Below are 19,462 nucleotides of genomic sequence, written 5' to 3' on the forward strand. Positions count from 1 at the left end.
TGCCTGGGAAAGCAGTGGAGGATGCCCCAAGTGCTTGGGCTCCTGCCACCCATTTTGGAGACTCTGAAGAAGCTCCTGGCCCCTGGTTTTGGCCTGGCCCAGTCCAGGAAGTTGCAACCATCTAGGGAGTGAACCAGTGGATAGAAGGTCTCTCTCTGTGTGTGTATCTCTCCCTCTCTCTGTAACTCTGACTTTTAAATAAATAAATAAATCTTAAATATGTATGTATGTATGTTCTAATCCAATAATTTATCTAGGATTTTTGGTGCTCTAAAATTTTTTTGGACTACTTAACAGCATATATGTCTTAGGCTTATATAATATTTGCTAGCAATTTTTAACAAATTGTTGTATGTACCTAAAGAATGCAAATAACTTTACTTCTTATATAAATATTTTCCAGTTTACTTGAGTATGTTAAACATATGTAGCTGAAATAAGCCTTGTTTTCCTATGAAATCTTAGATAACTGTCAACTAATTGCCACAACTGAAGCATTTTGCTAAGGAAAAAATGAAATAGATGCAAATAATCTGCAGGCTGCCTATTTAAACAAAATATAAAATTAAACTTGAAGTCCAACTTGCAGCATCTTATAATATTTTGAACAAAAAAGTCCAAAACTTTTACCCTGAAATCATTTACAAAATGATTTCATTTAATCTTTAGAATCATTTAAAAGACAGGTTACACCAAATATGTATTTGGATCATTATTTTAAATATCACAATTACATTTGGGAAACAAGGATCGAATGCTTCATTTGTTTACTTTATTAATAGTTATTTTAAGTGGAAAACATTGCATTAAGGTATAGTTGGTATCTGAATAATATATTTGTCCAAGGGAATAAAGGACCTCATTATTTTCAAGTGTTTATTCTTATAGCTACTACTAAACCTACTTCTACCTACATTTTATTGGTCATTATTTTTAAAGAGGAATCATAAAGTAAATTCATTTGTTTTTATTTTCCTTGTTTTACCTACAAATTTTCAGTGTATATTCCTAATAATACAATAAGCAAGTTCAACTTAATTACCAAGAACCATGAAAACATACCTATTATCTTTTATGTCTGTACAACACAGTCTATCTCCAGGCCCAGGCTGGCATCTTGAATGCCTGGCCGTGTGACAGGATCCTGCGGCTAACACCCTGAGGTCAACCTACGGAAGCAGATTCCTGGGCCCGTTGGAATTGAAAGACAAGCAGACAAGCTGCCCGGGTCTCCACTGTGACACAGCGTGAGAGCTAGCATCCCAGGACGGAAACTGGAGTCCTCAGACACGAGCAAAATGGTGACAGCCACAGGAAAACAGAGCCCCTGGGCCCGACCTGAGCACTTTGGCTGGTGGTCTAGGAATCAGCCAAGATTGAGAAGGGATGTATAAAGGACGTATGTATAGGCACACCGTTTCTCTAGATTTTTGACACTGATCGCCATGAACCAACAAAAACACATAAATAAAATTAAGAGTTATCTCATTTTTTATGAGGTTGATGATTTTTCACTGCTCTAAGAGTGGAGGACAAAGAATAGACAGGATTTTGGTGCAACCCTAGGTTTGTCCTAGGCAAGAAAAGAAAAGAGCTTTAAAAAGGAAAATTACTCTTATTATAGAAACTGTGAGGCGATTTAGATTTCAGAATGTAATGTTGTATGAATTTTTAGATTCTGATTAATTTTGTTCCATGTTCACATGTCGTCTCTCTATCTCATCAAGCTTTATAATTTTGCTATTTTATCACCCTTCAATAAGTCAAACACAAACACTCCCGTTAATACTGATCCCAGATAAAGTATTTGACTTGGATTTAGGGATCAGCCCGTCTGGTACAGAAAAGATACTTGTGGGGGCCAGAGCTATGATGCAGTGGTTAAGCTGCCGTCTGTAGCACCGACATTTCATGTGGGCAACAATTCGGGTCCTGGCTGAACTGCTGATTCAGCTCCCTGCAAATGTGCCTGGGAACGCAGCAGAGGCTGGCCTGGGTGCTTAGGCCCCTGAATCCATGTGGGAGACCTGGAGGAGGCTCTAGTTTCTGGCTTCGGCCTGGCCCAAGCCCCATCCATTGTGACCATTTAGGAAGTGGGCCAACAGATAGAAATCCTCTCTTTCTCTCTCTCTCTCAATCTCTGTAATTCTGACTTATAAATACATAAATCCTAAAAAAAAAAAAAAGTTACTTGCTTGAGGGTGAGCATTTGGCACAGTGGTTAAGATGTCAGTAGGTACAACCAGATTTCACGTTGGAGAGCCTTGGTTCTAGTCTCAGCTCTGCTCGAGATTCTAGCTTCCTGCTAATGTATGCCTGAGGAATTGGTCGGTAATGGCTCAACTTGAGTCCCCGCCACCTCTCTAGGACACCTGGACTGAGTTTCCATCTTCTGGCTTCAGTGTGGCCTAGCCCTAACCATTGTGAGACTTTGCGCAATGAACCAGCTGATGGGACATGGATCTCTCCCTCTCTCTGCCTTTCAAGTAAATTTTTTTTTTTCAATTAGGTCTTATTTATTTATCTTACATTTATCATGCCATGAATTCATAAGGAATGAGTTCCAGCAACTCAGGCTCCTTTCCATTGGTTCTGACAAAGTGGGCTTCTCTGGGTGGAGCAGGCTGACGCTTTAGTTGAACCCAGGTACCCTTCTCTTTGGCTTCCTTCTTCTGATCATTTTCCTTCACACGTTTCAAGAAGCTATCTCGGCTCTTAGAGTGCTTAATGTGTTCAATACGCACATTTATTCTCTTGGCAAGAATCTTGCCTTTCACTTGTTTGTTTACAACAATGCCAACAGCATGCTGGGTAACATTGTAGACTCTTCCAGTTTTTCCATGGTAACATTTATGGGGCATTCCTTTTTGAACAGTACCCATTCCCTTGATGTCCACAATGTCACCTTTCTTGTAAATGCGCATGTATGTGGCCAAAGGAACAACTCCATGTTTTCTGAAAGGCCTGGAGAACATGTACCGGGTACCTCGCCTCTTTCCCTTTGTGTTTGTCATCTTGGCGAATTACTGGAAGATGGCGGCTCCGGCCGAAAGGAAGAGTAAATTTTTTAAAAAGTAAAAGAAGTTACTTGTTTGTTTTTGTCAATTAACAGTAACAATTTGCACAAGTTAAATGAATATCTTCATTATAAAGTAGAACTATTGTGTGAGAGATCATTTAGACATCTATCATAGAGACTTAGATACTGATCTTCAATGAGACTTGCTCTAAATTCAAAGTATAAAGTCAGATTATGGAACCATGTTAGCAATATATCAAAGGAAGTTCAGTATATTTGAGTATTTTGTTAGTATTTTATGGAGAAATATAAAAGAATTTAGGGGTTTACTCTTCTCCATGTGTATACTTATCAGAAAGTTAGATTATTGGTACAGTATAAAATTATGTTTGTTTCAGACAACAAAAGTATAAGATATATTTGTAGATATCTTTGAGTTTAATTTGTTTTAATATATATCTTTATATTGAATATAGAGAATTATTCAGATGGAAAGTGTGGAAATAGGTTTATAATGTCCTTGGTTTAGAGTAAATATTATAAGCATTATCTCAATGATATTATTTTTCATTGAGAATTTGGATTTCTTTGGTTGGCTTCCTAAGAAAACAGTTACCAAACTGTAACCCAAGAAATATACATATTCAATTAATAAAGTCCTCCTTAGTCAAAGTTGTATGGAAAATTCTGGATGGTATTACCCTCCCCAGAATAGTGCCTTATCACAGAAAGGACATAAAGAAATAACTCTGTAGTGCAATCATATTAGATTTAACCTGTGCTTTCTCACAATTGAGCATAGAACAACTTCTTTGAATATACTTCTTGTAATTCAGATTAACAATTTGGAAAGTACTACTTAATAGCATGCAATTTATACATTAGCTTACTTTTTAAAATACAGTTTAAAAAATAAAGGTTAGATCTGTGATAAAATTTTTTTCAGACAAATTTATTTGGTTTACTTTTTTATATCTACCCCTAAGGTTTTTGAAAGTGTAATCAATCAGTTTGTTTTTTGCAATCTATTTTTCTGTCTACTTTTTCTCTTACAGCAAGAGTATCAGCCTTGCAGGGTGAAGTATATTATTAAATTATGTGGACAAAAGAAAAATGCTTTGTTGTAACATTTCTTCTAGACATCACAATCTCTCAGTAAAACTGTATTTTCCTTTTCCTATACGTGTTCACAACATTTTGAGTATTATACCATGAGAGAGTGATTCTATCTTTATTTTTCGCAACTCATGTGGGTTTTCACAACACAAATGGTAGGGGCCATAAGACCTATCATAGATAGAAGCTTGTGAAATTGCTAATAATCAATTTCTTTTGATTTAAAAAGTGGCAATTTAATATTATTCAATATGAACACTAGAATTCACAATTATTCAAAGACATTTCAAGTGTTTTACCCAGCATCTTCTTGTCTATTTTGCTATACTGAGTATATATTGTAAAAAGGAAGATGACACTAGAATACCCATATTAATTTTGACTAAAAAGTTATCTCTGCATATACTTCAGAAGTGATATTCCAAAAGGATGTCATTCTGATTTCCTGTAACTCACTGGCACAACCTAGTAACAACTGTAAGATTTCTAGCCTACACTGTTCTATGGTTGGTCTACAATGGACAACATTTAGCAGAGTTTTGAAAGCATATAAAATTTCCTTCTGCATATCAATAGGAAAGAAATCTAATATGTCTGAAGGAAATATTACTATATTTATATTATTATTTTAGTTTATTATTATTCATCTAATAATTATCCTGAAAAACATTAAAGCTACTAAAATTATTCATAAATAAAAATTGTTTGTATTTATAATTTTGAATGATTATTTCAGTGAACTTTTGTTTTATTTTGCTTCCTAGAATGGCAGCAAGATTTGAATCTCTCTGTAAGTAGGTTGCCAAAATGTCACAAAACTAAATCATTTTTCTCTATTCATTCACAGAACTATGATTTATCATTATGTCTTGTCTCCTACTAAGGCCAATAAAAGAAATAGCCATGCAATGAATACCATGGTAGTTTGTATAAAAACTTACACTGAATACTCAACAATATTTTAGTGAATGGCCCTTATTTTAAAAGCTAAGACACTTGGCAAATTTATTTTCAGGAAATTTTATTTTCAGAAAATTTGTTTCTTTGCAGATCAAGAAAAAGCTTGTTTCTTCTGGAAAATGGACACATTTGCTTTAAAGTAAAAAATGGTCTACATTCCATGTTTTCCTTTTTGTTTGAACTACTTGGAATCCCAAGTTAAATTCATTTAATTGAAATGCTTTCAGTGAGATTTTTTGTCTTCTTGTTTTATTGCTTCATTTTATCCACTCTCAGATTCCTTGGTTTGTTTGTTTTGTTTTTTACAAAAAGTCTTTAGTTCCATTTATATTTTCTAAGCATATTAAATACAAAAAATATACCTTATGAAGTTAGCATGCAGAATCATCCTTCTATTTGTACAGAGTCGTAAAAATAATAATGCCTTGCCTGAGAGGCAAGTTCAAAATGAACAGTGGTTCTGGCAGAAAATGAGTGGTAAAAATGAGGACATGTTGAAAGCTTTTATCATACTATCAGATCTCACAAGAAAATACTAGAAGCCAGTAAGAAACTATGTGTCTTTTCCAGTATTCTCAAGTGAAAAAAAAAAAAAAAGACCTTGGAAATTTTACTTATCAAAAAGTCTGTTTCTGGGACGCAGTAAATAATATGTCAGCACAGTGGACAGATGGATTCTCCCATCTATTAACCCTGCTAGCATCATGTCTTCAGGGTTCAGCGCTGACCACCACTTCAGGTTCTGCAAAGCGTTCAAATGCCTAGTCAGGTAATGCCCATTTTCACTGATAACCAACCATTGCGAACATCCCAGGCCTTTGTCAGCACAGCGGGTCCAGAGTCATCCATCAGTGCTGGTAGTTCTGTCATACACATTTAACTTCAGCATCAACCACCAGCCAAAGCCTTCGTTCCTGTATGTTGTCATTGCCACCGTCAAAATGCGTGGAAGGCAAAACCAAATGTTATTGGTTTTCTAGTTTGTTTTTCAGTAGTCTCTAGAAACAGCTAACAAGTTTTTTTTTTCTTTGTAGAATTATTGACTGTGGTGCGGAGGACAGAAAACCTTTAGAATATGGAATTTATCATCCTGCTCCTTGAAATTTTATGAAGTCTTTTGATTTAGAAAAACAGATCTGAGTTAGTTAATAAAGATCACTGCATTGCTTGTTTCAAATTCCAGAGTGGAACAATGTGCCTTCACCAGGACAATATTCATACCATATGCTTCTTAATGTTTTGAGTCTCAAGGGTGCCATTGAGCAATCTGAACATCAGATAATATGTTCTATCCTCCCCGGTACCCAGGTCATATTCGGGGAATAAATTAGGCTTCAAGAAGTGCATTGACTCTTTGAGGCCACTGGGGTACTATTGAAAGAATCACATGTTGAGGACAAAGGGTGTTTCTGTGTTTCCAATGTCTGGAATTGAAATTTATTTTAAGCCTTGGCAGAGGAGGGGGCAGCTAGGTGTCTGCAGTTTAGTCTTTGACTACAACACACGTAGACATCTTTTTGAAGATGATCTGTCCAGTGTCTATTGAGAGGGTGAAAGGAAGAGAAGAAATGGTTCAAGTCAGCATTATTAATCAATAAGGTGATCAATACATATATTAAAACACATTGTATATTTGACTTGTTAGAGTTTCTTGGTTTTATTAAGTTTTGAGGAGATAAAATTTTAACAAAGAGCTTATTACTGCAGTTGGGCCCTAGCACGTTCAAGAAGATGGAAGTAAACATAAGTGAAAACACATTTCATAGTTTAAATCCATTTGAAAGAGAATATCTTTTATGAGGCAAAACTGCAAAGATGGAAAGAATGCCTTGAAAATATATCTAATAAAAATATCTTTTCTTCAAAGGACTCAGCACTTTAATAAGTTACTCTTGTAACTTCTTTTTAGAATTTTAAAACAATAAAGCAAACAGAAACTAAACTGTCTTTGTGTTACTTGTGTCTGATGAGAGGGAAAAATGCTAGATAGAAGGATAATCTTTGAAACCTTTACTACTATGAAACTTCGTCTTTTTCAGTCTCTCACTCTGTCTTTCAATGTATGAAAAACAAGTAAGTGTGCTTATCCTTCTTCTTAAGCTCCCGGCTTAGACTGTTTTTGTTCTCTGCCCACCTAACATAAGTTTCTGAGACCTACTATGGGTGAAAATTACTGTCACTGAAGGCCCTAGGGTCCTTACCCCGGCTGCTTCCTCAGTCAGCAACTATCTTCCCCAGGAACTGAGACCCATAGCTCTCTCACCGTTTGCAAGTGTTTGCTGGTATGCCAACTTCTACATGAATCCTACTCACCGTCTCCAGCGCTTCAAATTTACAATCCACTTCCTCACCCACCTCTGCCTCTATATTCTTGATTTCTCCAATCATACTTCTTATTTCCTTTTCATTTTTCTCTTCCTGGAATTCTGACATATTTCATAATTTACTTAGTTTGTTTTATGTCCCTGCCACAGTAGAATGTTAAGTCCCATAAAGGCAGATTTTTTTTTCTTTTTTCTCTTATAGTACAAGGTGTTGGTTATGAACTTGGATGCATTTCAAATATCTCAGACAATTCCAGACCTTTATTTAGTAAGGCAGATAAGAGAAGCAAGAGATGCAAGACACATGGTGATAATTGTATTCTAGCAATTTTTGTAACCCTTCACATAGTTCAGCTTCACATGATACTTATTCAAGTTTAGTGAACTAAAATAAATCTTTAAGGACTTTTTTTTCTCAATTTCTAAGTGACAATGGGTGAAGAGAAAAAAAACAAAAAGTATTTCAGGGATGTCCAACAATTAACATGGGGAGGTCTGTGGTCTATATTCATTTGAACACTATTTAATCTTAGTTGGTTTTCTTTGTTTCTATATTCTCTGAGCAAAATACTAGTAATCAAAGTTTTAAGCAAATAAGAGAAAAATGCAGCAAGCCTAGATTTTTGGAAAAAAAAAACATGTTTAATGTTTTTCTTGTGTCTTAAATTCTTCACATTAAAAATTAATTCTCCACATTAACAATTCTTCACATTAAATTAGAATCTGTTGATCCTACAGAAAATACACTGCCTGCTCCTTTGAAATTGAGAATATGTATAGACTATTTGTATTTTATGATATTAAAATTACCAGTTAATAATAATAAGATAGATTATAAGTAACCTGAGAATTCTGAGGACTTTCTGGTTGAATTGGTGTGTCTATGCACTTGCACACATTGTTTTGTGGTAGGAGTGGTGATGTTCTTATTTTTTCAGAGACAAGAATTGGTAACATAAAGAAAGTCAGTAAGTAATAACAAATTGAACTTTGAGCAGGAGTAATACAGAACTGCTAGAAATTGAAAGGAAATGTTGAAATAGGCGAAGTTATAGACTAGGTATGCTGAAATGTTGAAACAGGTAAAGTTATAGGATGCTCCTTTAAATAGAGTTCCTTATAAATTATATTAAATGCTAAATTTATGTCTGGCTTTCTATTTTGTGTTTGAATTCTCATTTTTATGAACACATCAATAAATTGTCTAGTTTCACTATACTTTGTGTGTGGAAAATTCAGTATCTGTGGCTATTCTGAGACTACTGAAATTTCCTATTAATTTCTTTGGATTCTGAAAGCCTTTTGTTCCACAGGGAATTTCTCTTTCGGGAAAGAAATCAACATCATAAAACGTTGTACTGTAGGAATTCAGTAATATTGTGAGGTGTAAGTGGTCTTTTTTTATTTCTAAAAAGATTTGTACCCCTAAGTTCTGTATATGAGGAACCAAGTGTGAAACCAATAAGAAACCAACATTAAACTACTAATAAAAATGGATTATATAACAAAGAGTAATATGAGCCAAAAACTCTGATATAACACTTGAAATATTGCTGTATCAATTTACTCGAGACTTCAAGTCAAATGAAAACAACACCTACTATGTGTGTGCCAAATGCTTAGCATATTTATTTATTTAAGATTTTTTTGTTATTTATTTGAAAGAGTTACAGAGAGGCAGAGGCAGAGTGAGAGAGAGAGAAAAAGGGAAAGAAGTCTTCCATCCACTGGTTCACGGCCCTAGATGGCACAATGGCCAGAGCTAAGCCAATCTGAAGCCAAGAGCTAGGAGCCTCTTCCAGATCTTCTACATGGGTTTAGGGGCCAAAGGACTGGCCATCTTCTACTGCTTTCCTAGGGCACAGCAGAGAGCTGGATCGGAAGTGGAACAGCCAGGACTTGAACTGGCGTCCATAGGGGATGTTGGCACTGCAGGCGGCAGCTTTAACCTGTTGCACCACAGCGCTGGCCCCTGCTTAGCATATTTAAAAATTCTATTTAAGGGGATGAAAAGTAGCCATCTAGGATGCTGACTGAAAATATGTGTGAATTTCAAAAAAAAATCAAAACAATTGTTCTGAAAAACATCATAATCTGCATCTTTTCTGATGTTTCAGGAATGAAGAAATACAGTTTTCAGAAGCCTTGTGGCAGCAAGTTTAAACCAGAGATTATTTCCCCTTCAATCATTCAACATTTTGAAATTTACTTACAGTACCCTGCAACAATGCCATACCTATCACTAATACCGATGTTAGAAAAATCATATTAATATTATACAGTTTACAAAAAGGAATCCCCTATTAACATATAATGAGGATTAAATTATTAGTGCATACATAGCTTTGGTATTTAATAATTCAATTGCATGCCTGTATCTGCATCTGCCCTCTTCAAACAGGAATTTCTGTCAGGGTAGAAAAATCAGTGTTTTGAGTTATCTTTTTTAACCTTTTATATCTTTTGCCAATAATAGCTGAAAATGATACTTTGTTTCAGCAATAATCCCCTAATTATTGCTGGTTTGGTGTAATTTTTACCTCAATTCCATCTCAATATTTCCAAAGAATCCTATTCAATCACTTTTCTCATTGTAGCAAATTTTAAAAATCTGAACTCGCAAAGATTCATTCTAAAAATTGGAAAAGCTCTAGGGATTCTATGATAGGGTTCATAGATGCCATGGCTTGATATATGAATTATGCTATAACTCTAAAAATCATAACATTTACAATTCTGAAATAGTTACCAAGTCCATGATTTATTCTAAAATGTAATGCTGGTTTAAAGTCTTGCTTTCATGATCCTGGGATTGTGATGGGTTGATGCGATAGTCTTGTGATTCATGAGGATGGCTCATTCATTATTTTTGAGTGGGATAAAGATACTAGAGCTTATTTATAACTCCCTTAATTGTTTGAAGCTAGAGATGGAGATATAAAATTCTACAACTTAGTTTGCCCTGTTCTTGCTTGTGTTGTATCACAAGGACAAAGATTCATTAAAGAGACCTTTAAAATGTGTTAATCTAGGTACTTTAATGAAATTTGTTTGCAGGGCAACCTGTCCCACTTATTTATGCTTAGTAGTATTCATACATAATGGTAATGTGACTGCTCATCTCTAAACCATTAAGGAAAGAAATATGAGGAAAGGGGGCATGATGATTAATTTGGGGTGGACTGCTTAGAAGTTTTTGCCTTTTAAAGCAAACTATGCTTACCTTACTTAGCCATTTAGAAAAACATTAAAAATTTGAATTAAAATATGCAGTAGACCAGGAACAGAGTAAAATTGAAAAGGTAAGTAATATTTATCACTATGAATAAAGTCTATGAAGTAGTTTTAAACTTGATTGCTAAAAAGTTAAAGGCTTTTCCATGTGCCTTATATTTAAGAAGTTCCTGTGGATATTTTAAATATTTTCCTGTTTTGCAATTATCTTTAAATTGTCAATTCGTTTATCCCCCTTTTTTGGTGAAAGTAATGCCCCAGATCTTTTGCCATTAATCATCCTATTTGAGCTTTTGATTTCACATTGTCCTTTGGATTATCACCTTTTCACTTTTATCTTTACTAATTCTCTACTTTAGCTACTTCAGCAAATGCTAAATACATGTGAATACACACTTCTGTGAAATGGACTAGCCCAATAAGGCTGTGAAATAAGTCACCCCAAAACATTATGGGTCAAATCTATGCTGGCTGATATGCTGTTCATCAGTTTGAATTTGGTGCAGAAATGAGCTCATCTGTTACTATTTCAGTATCAGATTCAGCATTTCCAAGTTTGGGGGCTGGAATCCTTGAAAGCATGCTCTGTCATAAGCCTGGAGGTGAATGTTGGCTGGCATTGAGGAATTAAGCTGAAGCTCTTTGTGGCCTGTGTCTCTTCACAACCGGATGGCTAGGTTCTAAGCAAAAGCATCCTGAAAGAGATCCAGATAGGAACAAAATCACTTTTATGACCACCTGTGACTACTCATGCTCATGACCCAGGACATCTTCATCTACCTCAGGTTCCAAATGTGGTTTATATTTAAATGGAAGACAAAGAGTTTGCAGTAAACCACACGCTCTGCTTGGTCAATTTTTCTTAGACATTCTCATAAAGCATCCCAGGAGCTAGGTGAGGCCTTAGTGCTGGTTTTAAGTTTCTCATCTATCCACCTTCTCCACTCTGCTGCTGAGGCTGGGACCCTGCAAACCATGTTTGCCTTTTACCAACTATATCTCAGTTAGACTGCTAATCACAGGGTCTAGAGAGAACCTGATGGAGAAGGGGAGAATTCTCTCCTGTTTGCATTCTTTCTGCTTCTTGCTTCCTTTTAGTTCCTTTCGGTGATACCTAGCAACATTTCTTCATCCTGCCAAAAACAGTTTGTTCTCGTAACAGTGAGTAATTCCAACTTGTAGTTGTTCCAACACTCCTAGAAATAACTTCATTCAGTCACCCAGAAGCAGCAGTCTCAGCTGGCTGATACCCAAGCCCCCTGAAAACATGGAGTCACTCTCCCCCACAGTTGGTCAGTCCTCCTTTTCAGAAATGCCCTCCATCACCTAACTAGCACATAGTTTCAAAGGACTTACAGCTTTGTGGGGCACTTTAGTTAGACTCGTGTTTCAGTAATACCAATTCTTTCCTTTCCTGGCAGTAGGAATGGTTTGTTGGGGTTGCTACTCCTGTAATAACTGACTTACTGTATAACTCTGTAATAATACCTTTAAAAGGTAGCTTCTGTGCCTTTTTTTTTGCTGTCTTCGTTTTTCATTACATGATTAACAATGTTTAATTTTTTCTCATAAAATAATTGGGGTTGTACCTGGACTCTAAAATGAACACTAACTGAAATAGTTGATGTACTCTTTTCCGCTTACAAAAATACCTGGAAGAAATCAATCCTCCTTTATTGCGTAATCACTTCAGTTTGTCTCAGTCACCATTTCGTAGGGAATATGAAAGACTCAAATGATTTTAAACTGTGAAGTACTTGGACTACAGTAACATGTAATTGATTGTATTATATCTAAAATAAAAAGGTGATAATATGTTAACACAAAGAGTAAAACATGTAAAAATGCTACATAGTACATATATTTTTTCTTGCTTTCATTATTTTTGCATTTATGAGTCAAAGTGGTGAGAATGATGACTGAAATCACCAGAGATCAGTATCTGATTGCATTGTTTTTAAAGATACTTACCAGCATACAGCTCTACTGCCTCTTTTGTTAGAAATAACCTACATAAAAAAACACTTAAATTTTATTTAATGTTGGCTAGCCTGTATTCTTTTCAAGATGATATAATAAAATTTCATCTGTAGTAGTACTATTTATACTAATAAAATTATGGCCTCAAATAAGATTTATGTGTTACATGCTTATTATAACAATTTTCAAAAAGTCAAGGAAGTAATTTTACTTTATTTTACCTTTGTCTGATCAGCAGGAGTGAAGATAAATAAAATACAATGCTGTTTGTTTCATATTTTATCTCCAAATTTTTGTCAGTAATGGTTTTATTTAGCACACATATATTTATACATTTAACCTTGCAAATTATTTTTTTAAAAATTTAGATACTAGTTCATAAAACTAATTTATTGTCCTTAAATAATGTCTTTTGATACCCTAATTCTTGCTTCCTTGGCTTTTGTCTAAGGAGAATCAAACTCTCCCTGGGTGATGGGGCACTTGTCCAGTGATGTGTGGAGTAATTTGTATTTTGAATATCTGAGAGGACTCGAGGAGAATAGAGAATGGTAATCTTTGGTTTGTATAGTTTATAGAAACTTAGCCATTTATTTCCATTTGCTTTGTCAAAGCTAGGTCAACCTTAAAAACACTCCATGCTACCTCCCCTTGTTTTCCCAAATCTTAAAAAAAAGGGGGGGGTAAAAAGGTAACAAATAGTGGAAAACACACCCGAACTCTGAAGAGAAAGATGAGCCTATTGATAGTAGGAGCCCTGGGAGCTGTAACTGCTTAAGTATCTGGTTCACAGCAGCCACGCACATAAATATTTTAAGTTTTCTTTATGACATGAACTTCCAATGTAGTGGGATACTGAATTACTTATGAAAATTTCCCAAGGAAATTTGTTAGATTACCCATGCACTTGCCTGGATGCAGAAGGATGGCTGTTTTCTTAATTCAGAATTTGAAAACTATTGGAGATATTTCAACCTAATAAACTTAATTCAGTAGACAAAAACAATGAAAATATAGAAAAGGAATATATTTATAAGAGAAGGAGGTGTAATTTTGTTGAAAATGCTTTTAAAAATTGGAGGAGCAAAAGCACTAGTTTTTTTTTTTAATATTTTATTTTATCCAGGTCTCCTACGTGGGTGCCATGGCCCAAGGACTGCACCATCTTCTAGTTCTTTCTCAGGCCATAGCAGAGAGCTGGATTGGAAGTGGAGCAGCCGGGACTCAAACCAGCACCCATATGGGATGCTGGCACTTCAGGCAGCGGCTTTACCCACCACGTCACAGTATGTTTTAACTTACTATAAAACTTACCAGATGGAGTCTGGCATTTTGGAGTAGCAGATAAAGCCACCGTCCATGATGCCAGTATTCCATATAGGTGCCGGATTGTGTCTCAGCTGCCCCACTTCCAACCCAGCTTCCTGCTCTGGCCTGGGAAAAGCAGCAGGAGATGGCCCCAGTGGTGGGGCCCCAGCCACTTTCACTGGAGAACCAGGAGAAGCTCCTTGCTCCTGGCTTCAGCCTGGCCCAACACTGGCCATTGTGGCCATCTGGGGAGTGAACCAACAGGTAGAAGATCTCTCTCTGTCTCTCCCTCTTTCTCTGTAACTCTGATTTTCAAATAAATAAGTAATTATTTTAAAAAACAATTAACAGATGAATCTCAATTTTGAGGTGTAAACATTGAATAAAGCATACACAGTATTTGTGAAACAAGCACATGGCTACAACAGAATTTTGTGGTTGCAGACATGGAAGAAGTAAAAACTGGTTTTATGGTATTTTCCCCATAATTTGGCAATACTGATCCTCCATGCGGTATGCAAGTAAACTTTGGAAAACTACCAAATGCTACTAAAAACACCATTACCAGTTACCTCCACCAGAAATTCTGTGGACTAACTGTGGCATTTATCATTTAGTTCCCCCCCACACACACAAAATAAAAAGAGTTGGAGTAGGACATTAAAAATAAACTAAGGCAAAACGCAGAAGATAGAGGTTTACTCTTTAGAAGAAATACACCTAAAGAAAGAGCTTGATTCTCTTGTCATTTTGTTTTGGTTTCAGTTTATTTTTATGTATTTCAGCTGCATAAAAGATTTACAGTAATAAATCTCAGAATGGGAGGAGATACGTGTGAAAGATATTAGTTACCTCTTTTCGATGACAGACAATAAAGCTCCCAGAGGGTAGAGAAATTACCCTTGGCCACCTGTCACAGTGGAATGGACAGTCTACACTAGACCTCATGCTTCTCATTTGTAGTATTTTTCACCTGATTTCTTAAAATATAAAGCATATACCAATCTAGCAGTAAATATCCAAAATTCACTTTGAATACCTCTAAAGTTACTTGAAGTTAACAATAGAGACTGGAGTCTAAGTTCTATTCTTTTGCATATGATTTTAAGGTTATGAAAAACATGAGGTCAAAAAGTTCTTATCCATTAGTTCTGAAAACGGTCTCCTTTGACTGTGATTGATGATTTTTGACAATGATTGACAGGTTCTGATGAACAGTGATAAAAAATGACAACCTTAAGTGTTTTGAACAAGTTACATTTCAAAGGAATTAAGTTGCTAATGGACTAACAGTGGTCAATGAAGGAAAAGTTTCACCATTATTTTTTGTCATTTAACTTTTTCAATAGATAAAATGTTAATAGATTTATAGGGTACCATATGGTGTTTTAATACATGTATGCATTGTGTAATGTTCAAATCAGGGTGAGCGTATCTATCTCCTAAAATAATCATCATCTCTTCATGGTGAAAAATTTCAAAATTCCTTCTTATAAACTCAACTATATGTATGTATTTGTGGTACATTATATATGCCACTTTACCTGTATATGTATATGGTATATTATTGTTACCTATAATCACTCTTTATGTGTGATAGGATGTTAGAACTTCTTTTCAGTACTTTCATCACTTTGTTTTGTTACTGGTTTATCGTTTCTCCTAGGAGACTGATGATCATTCTCATAAGTTCGTCATGAGGTTCCAATGAAATAAAATTCTCTTTCAGATAAGAATTCATTATGAATTCCATGTTAATTAGATCAGTGACTAAGACCTAGGATGTTTATAGCTCACTGCACAACATTAAGGTACTTTTTAATTAACTAATATTAGCACTTTGGATATAGAGATACATATAGAGTATTTTTTCTCAATTTCTCACAAAATAACTGGGCAGTTAGACCAAAATCATTTTCAGATTATTTCCTTTTGATCTGAGATCCATACTGCTATTATAATTATGCTTTTCTGATAAATTAGCAAGTTATTTATCTTTTTTGTATAAAGTTGAATATGCATATTTTAGTTCTTAAAGAAAATTATGGCTTTAGTTGTGAGCTTTCTTTATCACAATCTTATCCAGGAATAAAGGATTATTTTTGTAGTAGCCAATGTATATATGAATCACTCCAACTATCATTTCAACCAATCTCCTAGTAAAAGTTAATTTTGTCTCCCAGTTTTTCCCTAAATTTCTCCATTTCCGTTAATAGCATAGCTATATTTTAAATACATAATTATGATTCTGTATTCATAGTGTTTTTTTCAGACTCTCTAAATAGCTCTGAACTTTTTCTATATATGCTTATTTTCTTTTTATTACCTCTTTGTATTATTCACTTTCTTTTGATTTCTGCTATTATCATCTTTTGTGCTATTGATAACATTAATCCTAGGTAAGATAATAACCTCCACTAAACTAAAAAAAAACAAATACAAGTATAAATTGAAGAAAACATGCTTAACATTGAAACATGTATTCAAAAATCACAGGAGTCATGGCTGACAATACAATATACTCAGCATTAATCAACAATCATCTTGAATTGCAGTATAAGAAAGATAAGCATTGGGCCGGCGCTGTGGCGCAGCGGGTTAACGCCCTGGCCTGAAGCGCCAGCATCCCATATAGGCGCTGGTTCAAGACCCGGCTGCTCCACTTCCAATCCAGCTCTCTGCTATAGCCTGGGAAAGCAGTACAAGATAGCCCAAGTCCTTGGGCCCCTGCATCCATGTGGGAGACCCGGAGGAAGATCCTGGCTCCTGGCTTCGGATCAGCGTAGCTCTGACCGTTGTGGCCAGCTGGGGAGTGAACCATCAGATGGAAAACCTCTTTCTCTCTCTCTCTGCCTCTCCTCTCCCTGTGTAACTCTGACTTTCAAATAATTAAATCTTAAAAAAAGAGACAAACATAGATTGGCAGATGTCCTAAATAGCACTCTGGCCTCAGAATCAGCCCTAAAGGCATTCGGATCTGGCTGAAAAGCCCATGAGAGTATTTCAGGCATGGAAAGCCAAGACACTCTGGCAAAAGATCTCTGTGAGTGAGATCTCAGTGGAAAGAACAGGTCTTCAAAGAAGGAGGTACCTTTCTCTGAAGGGAGGAGAGAACCTCCACTTTGACTATGACCTTGTCTAAACAAGATAAGAATCGGAGAACTCAGAGGGCTTCCATAGCCTTGGAAACTCATGACTGGAGCATAGGGAGATTACTGATGCCATAGACAGGAGTGTCAATTGGTAAAGTCAACAACAGGAGTCACTGTGCACTTACTCCTCATGTAGGATCTCTGTCCTTAATGTGCTGTGTATTGAGATTTAATGCTATAACGAGTACTCAAACAGTATATTTCACTTTGTGTTTCTATGGGGGTGCAAACTGTTGAAATCTTTACTTAATGCATACTAAACTGATCCTCTGTAAAAAAAAAAAAAAAAAAAGAAAAAAGAAAAAAAACTATCAACTCCCAACTTGACTCTCACTGGGATTAAACATGACAATAGGTCTGATCTGATTTCATCATCATTAAAAAAAAATCATCTATTATTTTTCACTTTATGTTTCTGTGTGGGAGCAAACTGTTGAAATCCTTACTTAATGTATACTAAGCTGATCTTCTGTATATTAAGATAATCGAAAATGAATCTTGATGTGAATGGAAGGGGAGAGGGAGTGGGAAAGGGGAGGGTAGTGGGTGGGAGGGACGGTATGGGGGGGAAGCCATTGTAATCCATTATTCGTACTTTGGAAACTTATATTCATTAAATAAATTTAAAAAAAAAGACAAACATTAAAAGGTAAAATGTGGAACAATACAACATTATGGGCTAAGAATTTATTAGTCTAGATTTGAATCTTGATCATCTGACTTTAACTCACAGCCAAGTTTTCACTTGTAAAAATAGAAATAATGATAATTATCATTTTATGTGTTTACTGTGTACCAGAAAATGCATGACAAGTAATATGTCATATTTCATTTAACCTCAATAATTACGCTGCTAAATGAATAACATTTTATCATAATTTTAAAGAGGAAAACAATGAATCTTAATATGGCAAATTAGTTTTTTCTGAGGTCAACCTGGGAATACACAACAGAACATAAGTTCCAACCCATGGTCACAGACAAGAGATCCTGTGCTTTAACTACTGAAACTTGAGTGAGATTATGAATGGTTATGACTGAGATTGGACCAGGCACACAGTAAGTGTTCAATAAATGCTGGCTTTGCTTTTTTTATCACTTAATTCTATATTCTGATTGCTAGAACACCCTCTAGGTACTGGGTTCGTTTCAAGCTACTATATTAAGAATCTACTATAAACTAAAGTGAGTTGGACCCTTCAAAGAATGAGTAGGATGAACAAATGCTTGGTAAGTAGCAATAGTGAAGTGTCATGTGTGTTCAGAGAAAAAGGAGTCTGGGAGCACATGATACCTGTCTTCAACGTGGAAGAATGTGTGTGTGTGTGTGTGTGTGTTGTATGTGAGCCTGACACATGAAACTTGATAGATGAATGAAATGTATAGGAAGGGGTATGATATATCAATGAGAAAGTTCATTCTAGCAACCAGAGTTGCTAAAGGGTGGAAGGACTACCTCAAGAATAAATAGTAGATAGTTTAATAGAACACAAAAGCATATTATACCTGGCTTTACTTTCATTGTTTCCTTTCTTTTTGAAATTTATATTAAGGGAACAGATTTCATGTATTTCATATACACAGTTTCAAGAACATATTGATACTTCCCAGCCACCTGCCCTCTCTCCCTTGTTCCCACCCTCCCTCCTCCTTCTTTTCTTATTTTTCTTTTAATTTTTGTGATGATATACTTTCACTGTACTTTATAATCACAAGCTGAATCCTCCACTAAATAAATAATTCAACACATAGTAAGTAGAAAGACCACTGTCCCTCATGAATATAGACAAGGGCTATAAACAGTAATCAAATCTCATGATATCAATTTCACTCATATACATTCCTTTTTTGTACTGTATATATTAGTTACCACAAATCAAAGAAAACATATGCTGCTTGTCTTTTTTCGACTTGCTTATTTCAGTAGGCATAATGGTCTCCAATTTCATCCATTTTGTTGCAAAAGACAGGATTTATGGATGAGAAGTATTCCATCATGTATATGTACCATATTTTCTTTATCCAGTCATCAGGTGATGGACAGCTAGGTTGATTCCATATGTTAGCTATGATGAATTGAACTGCTATAAACATTGGGATACTGAAAACTCTTTTAAATGCTGATTTCATTTTCTTTGGGTAAATTCCCAGGACTGGGATTGCTGAGTTGTATGGAAATATTTTCAGATTCTGAGTCTGGCTTAAAGTATCTCTTTGTGAGACTCCTATGTCAATGTTTGAGTTTAATAAAATCACTATTCCTCCAATTCGTTGTCAAGTTCTACCTTAGTCCTGAGTGTGAACTCTCTCCATCATGTTTTAGGTGTGCTCTATTAACATAGCCACAATTTTGGTAATTCTAGCATTTT

The 19,462-nt window shown here is 35.4% G+C and overlaps 1 pseudogene across 1 annotated transcript; it reads right to left on the bottom strand.

The window, feature by feature from the left end:
• Nucleotides 1-2,491: 2,491 nt before the first annotated feature.
• LOC138843778 (large ribosomal subunit protein eL21 pseudogene) lies at nucleotides 2,492-3,058 on the bottom strand (annotated as a pseudogene). Its single transcript, XR_016212847.1, has one exon. The product of XR_016212847.1 is annotated as a large ribosomal subunit protein eL21 pseudogene (transcript).
• Between the last annotated feature and the right edge of the window lie 16,404 nt (nucleotides 3,059-19,462).

The sequence above is a fragment of the Oryctolagus cuniculus genome, chromosome 9, assembly GCF_051225735.1.
Source record: "Oryctolagus cuniculus isolate XC-2025 breed Fujian yellow rabbit chromosome 9, ASM5122573v1, whole genome shotgun sequence".
Taxonomy (NCBI): Eukaryota; Metazoa; Chordata; class Mammalia; order Lagomorpha; family Leporidae; genus Oryctolagus; species Oryctolagus cuniculus.